Source organism: Narcine bancroftii, chromosome 3 (genome assembly GCF_036971445.1).
Source record: "Narcine bancroftii isolate sNarBan1 chromosome 3, sNarBan1.hap1, whole genome shotgun sequence".
In the NCBI taxonomy this organism is placed as follows: domain Eukaryota; kingdom Metazoa; phylum Chordata; class Chondrichthyes; order Torpediniformes; family Narcinidae; genus Narcine; species Narcine bancroftii.
Genome location: NC_091471.1, coordinates 300,759,742 through 300,765,741, shown reverse-complemented (window position 1 = coordinate 300,765,741; position 6,000 = coordinate 300,759,742).

Here is a 6,000-nt window from a genome sequence, read left to right as displayed (position 1 = left end):
ACTGATGCTCCTGTATCTCTTCCCCAAAGTGTTACTACTGTTGTTTTGTATATTAGATGTATGATTTATTTAGTTCTAATCAAATTTAAGTTCAGCTCTGTGCGGCTTAGCTCGTTTTACTCAGTTGAGGTTAAAACTAACAATGTTATCTGAGAAAAGAGTAAATTTCAAGGGGTTGGAAGGGTCAGGGGCTCGAATACACAGTGAGGGAGTAAAGGATTTCAATACATGGTACCAGCACAAGGGCTGGGGAAAGAGAGAGCTATCCCAATGGAACAGGCTCTACTCAAATCAGGCTTGGACCAATGTCATCTCAAATCAAGCAATAAGCTTTCAAAGAAGGTGGAACAATGCATCTCAGACACAAAATAAGGGACTGAGCCAAGATGGTCCATCCTTCAGATGATGGTGAGTAGTTGGGATCCTCCATCTGAGTGGCGCTGTAAAGGAATTGATTAACTGTAGGGTCTGCCACCATCCTGGCTCTGTTGGTTAGACTAGAACAGTCATTCTCAATAGGAACCCTATGGTCCCCCTGTGAGTTGCCCTTGACTGACCCCTCTCTCTCTCCTTTGAGTCCATAGCCTATCATATGGACTCTACATCCACAAACATTTCTCCCAGGTGGTGGAGGTGGCCCTGTCTTTGGGCAAGGAATTACCACTCTCAAACTGGTTCTGTCACTCCTTCCTGACTCTAGATTGGGTAAACTGGGCTGGGGGTGAGGGGAGGCATGTATGTGGTGGTCCTCTTCCCCCTTCCTCCTCACCTTTCACCTTCTTCCATTGAACCCTGGACATTCTATGTTCTGTGTACAGCTGCAATTTTATAGAATAGCCTCCTGCCCCAAAACCAAATGCCCACCTGAATTCATAAAATCAGCAGGGAGAGGTTAATCTGGCCAATGCTGTGTTAATCCATTCTGCACAGTGTTTTCAAATGTCTGGGTTATGGCAGGTCACTAATAGCATGACCTTATCACCACGAGATAAGAAAGTATTGAATAAAAGATTTAGGATGTTATAGGAAAATTGTTTAAGGTCAAATTTGGAGTATTGTGCTTTGGTCACCTAACTACAGTAAAGATATCAATGAGATTGAAAGTATGCAGAGAAGATTTACTAGGATATTGCCTAGACTTCAGCAACTGTGTTACAGGGTAAGTTTAAACAGGTTAGGACTTTACTCCCTGAACTGTAGAAGAATGAGGGGAGATTTAGCAGAGTTATTTAAAATTATGAGGGAGATAGACAGAGTAAATGTAGGTAGGGTTTTTCCACTGAGGCCAGGTAAGATGCAAACCAGAGGACATAGGTTAAGGGTGAAAGGGGAAAAGTTTAGGGGAAACATTAGGGGGATCTTCACACAGAGAGTGGCAGGAGTGTGGAACGAGCTACCAGCTGAAGAGGTGAGTGTGGGCTCAATTTTGACATTTAAGAACAATTCGAACAGGTACATAGATGGGAGAGGTATGGAGGGCCGTGGTCTAGGTTCAGGTCAGTGGGACGAGGTAGAATAATAGTTTGGCACAGCCAGTTTCTGTGCTGTAATGTTTTATGGTTCTATGGTCTTCCCTGAATCTTGGCAAAACCATCCCTCAAGCAACTGGTCGCGGGAATCTTGCTAGATTCAAGCTAGCTGTGGTATTTCTCATGAAATGTGCTGCACATGGTCAGATGCAGAATAAATATTACTGATGGAATGTCGCTCCACAGAATTTACCAGCAATAGAAGATAAAATGTGGAATGTACCAAATTAGAGAAAAGTGATCACAATGGTTATTCACTTTACCAGTGTTTAAGCTTTTAAAGAAACATACGGAGACACGTAAGGTGGCACTCATGAATTAGTAGTTACAGCTTTCCTAGTTCCAGCCTTTGCCATATTTTAACTACTCCATTTAGATGGAGAAAACCTTTCCCAATGAACTTCGCACAGGTCAAATTAATAACGTCAGATGTTGGACTCGGGCAGTAGTGAATGAATAGAAAATAATTTATTAAACATAAACGTCAAAATTTACAGCACAGTAATGACAAAAAAGCAGGAACAAATACATGACTTTTGATGAAAATGCAGAATGAAAGGCACACCCGTACCTTTGATGGAGAGTTTAATCACAAGATTATTGTACCTAAACGCTGGACTATATTCTCAAGAATTAAGTAACTGTATAAAGTGCCAAACACTTACCCATTTTCAAAGTGTAACCACACTGAAACAGTGTCTACATTTAATAATTGCATTTCACGGGTCGATAAGACACCATGAAATAGGTCTGGTGGCAAAGCTAAGCTCTAAATAAAGAGAGAGAGAGCCAAATTTTAAGAACCGTGCACTAAAATGGCATTTATACTTGGACACAAAGGAACGCAACATTTTTTGCTGTGTGAATGCAGAAGATCCTGACTCTGGTACATTTCTCTCCCAAAAAGAAATTAATGAAAAATAATAGACAAAAGATTCAAACAAATAATACCACACCAACTCTGGATGCCATGTCATTTCTTTAATTTCCCCTGTAGAAGATTATTATTCTCCAAGACAGGCTATAAACAACATGAAAGCATTGTACAACAGTGGCAGCTTCACAATACCATCTGCACCTTTAGTGGTGGCGTAAAACGCAACATATTTTTTTACATAGAAAATGTGCATTACTACAGCATGGAAATGTTAATCTTTGGTTTCATTCACAATAAACAGCTGAAGTTTATTGGTACTTGCTTTATTCAAATTATAACAATACTAAAATACCCTTATATTCAAAAATCCACTGGAATCCTAGACAGCTACAACAAATATAAATCAAGTTTTATAACATCAAACAGGGCAAAGTGTAACATTTCTGAAACAAGTATGGCCTCATATTCAACTTTTGTGGCGTTATGGTAAAGGGTCAGGTCATTTAGATTCATAGATGAAGCTTGTAACAATGCAATGAAATATACTATGTGAAAACCATGTACATTCATGGAATAAACATACACTTGAAAACATATGATTCAATTCAACCTTTCAAAATTGTTCAGTACTATAAAGATTTTAAACTTCAATTAGTTGACAATTGTGCATTTTATATATCTACATATATATATATATATATGTATATATATATTTATATGTACACACACACACACACACAATTGATGGGAAAATCTCCCAACACAAAATTTTTGTCCAGAGTTTTCTACCACAAGTCATTGCATGTGGGACAAATTGTACATATTTTCGATAGTTGTTTTGTAACAAAACTGTATCACTTTAATTTTTAATATTTTTCAATTTAGAGATACAGTGCGGTAACAGGGTCTTCCGGCCCATGAGCCCATTCTGCCCAAATACACCCAATGACCAATTAACCTACTGACCCCGTACAGCTTTGGAATGTGGGAGGAAACCAGAGCACCCAGAGGAAATACACGGACACGGGGAGAACGTACAAACACTTTACAGACAGCGGGGAACTGTAACAGGAGCAAGCACTGTAACAGCATTGCGCTAACTGCTATGCTAATCGCGTCATTCATTCTAATCCTGGAACCTGGAGGTCTGTGGCTACAGTTACAAACTTAAACTAATCATTATACATTTAGTCACAGTTATATGATATGGTTACATGTAACGTTTTTATAATAACTTACCAATGTATAATGCCAAGCACAATTTAATATCTTCGAACGAATTTGTGAACATTTTGGTGTTTATTAATGATCATAACTATATGGTACAGAAGAAGACATTAAAAAAATTGTCAATGAAGATTATAATCTTAGAGAAAAGAACACATCTTAATGCAAAATTCTCCATTTCAAATTACAGACATCACTCATTAAGATATCCCTGGAATAGAAATGCAGTTTTTTTCAATACTAGATGCTAAACTGAGGCTGATGTGGATTATTTGACAATGCTCGATGATTTATTGTTGTAAACAACAAGAACTGACTATCGCTGATGGATACTTGAATTAATAGTGAAATATCTGTTTGATTATTTCCAAGCTATTAGAATTTAATGCTATTAAATTTTATATTGGGTTCCAGCATCTGAAGTTAGAAAAATCTTATTGTATGCAGCCTGTATTCTTTTTAGCCAAATTGCAATGGTGCAATTCATTCAAACAGGGATGGTGTACAATGTTGTTTTTTTTCCCTTAAAATTATTTTGATTGACACCTTCAAAATTAGAATTCAGACTTAATGTTTGAGAAATCTCTAAAATAGACAATCTTTGTTGGCGAAACACAGATGCTGTGAATTTGGGCAAATTGAGAATTGCGCCACAAATCAGAAGGCCCTCAAGGGTGCACTTGGCCAGTCAATGCTTCGAGTCAAAACCCTTTACTGAGACTTAGAATAGGTGAAATTGCATACAATCCATGAGGTAGGGAAGAAAGTAGAGAGACATGTAGAGAGAAAAAAACCACTCAGAAGAGTTAGCGCAATATCTTTACAGTGCCAGCGATTGGGACTGGACCTGGTTCAAATCCCATGCTGTCTGTAAGAAGTTTGTACGTCCTCCCCTTGTCTGCATGGGGAGTTAAAATGGATGGCTTCAGGAAGCTGAAGTTTAGACCCACAGAGCGCAGATGTTGGGTGAAGAGGTTTGTTTGTGGCCCTGGATGGAGGTGACAGGTAAGGATGTTTCGTACTTTCTGAATTCATTTCTCCCTTCATATGAAAACATAAAAATTCTGGAGGAACTCAGTAGATCTTGCAGTATCCATAAAAATGTATAATCAATGTCTTATACATGCATATCTGTGTTTTTACCATAATCACAACTTCTGCAGACTTTTGTGTTTCACTCCCCCTTCATATGTGTAATTACACTGATTCCAACTTAGTCTTGATAAAGGGTCTCTCCTTAAGACATTGACTGACCATTTCTACCCATGGATGCTGTCTGACCTTTTGAGTTCCTCCAGCAATTCTTTGTTTGCGCAATATTTGATGATGCTGAATTAGTTACATCCCAGATTCAAAACACAAAAGTATTATACAACAGTCTGCATTCTTCATCAAAAAGAAGGAATGAAACCAATCCTTGTCTAATCTGTAGTATGCAGTAGCAGGCTTAAGTGATCTCAAATCCTGGGGCTCAATGGTTCCTGCCAATCATCTGACCCCAGAAATGGGCAAAAATAAATGGTAATCTGTCAATATGCAGGAGAAGTATGTGTGGTCAGATTCCTTTTGCATGTGCTTAGATAATAGAGAAGTGGCTTCAGTAAGATCTCTTGATAAGGTGTGGGATGTGTTGAGAGTATCTGAAGGGCCTTGTGTGCCCAGGGTAGCTTCCAGTCCTTTGGGGTTACTTCCAAATTCTCTTCCTTCTGCCTCATATGTGTAAAGATCAAGGAGAGGGCACACTGGGCCCTTCAAACACTCTAAACACCAGACATCTCAGACCTACCCACTCCTGCTCCAGAGATCCCAGTGAAGCCACTTCCCTATTATCTAATCACATGCAAAAGGAATCGACTACTAACACCAATCCCTCATGTATCCCTTCATAAATCCCTTTTCAGAGAGGGTGTAGAGGAGGTTTGCGCTGCCTAGATTGGAGAGCATCCCTTATGAGAATAGGTTGAGTGACGGAGGAAGAAGGGTGACCTGATAGAGGTGTGCAAGACGATGAGAGGTATTGATCTGGTGGCTGGCTGGAGGCTTTTTCCTAGGGCTGAAATGGCTAAAATCAGAGACATGGTTTCAAGGTGCACAAGGGGGAATGCAAGAGGTAGGTTTTTCACACAGAGAGCGGAGGGTGCATGGAATGCATTGCCAGCAATGGTGGTGGTGGCAGGTACAATAGGATCTTTTAAGAGACTTGGATAGATACATGGAACAGAGAAAAATGGAGGGTTATCAATAGCGAAATTCTAGACATTTGTTGGATCCCAGCATTAAAGTTCTAGATGCTTGTAAATTTAAATTACATTTTTAAAATTAAAATATAGAATTTAAATTTAGATGTACAGCATGGTAACAGCAGAA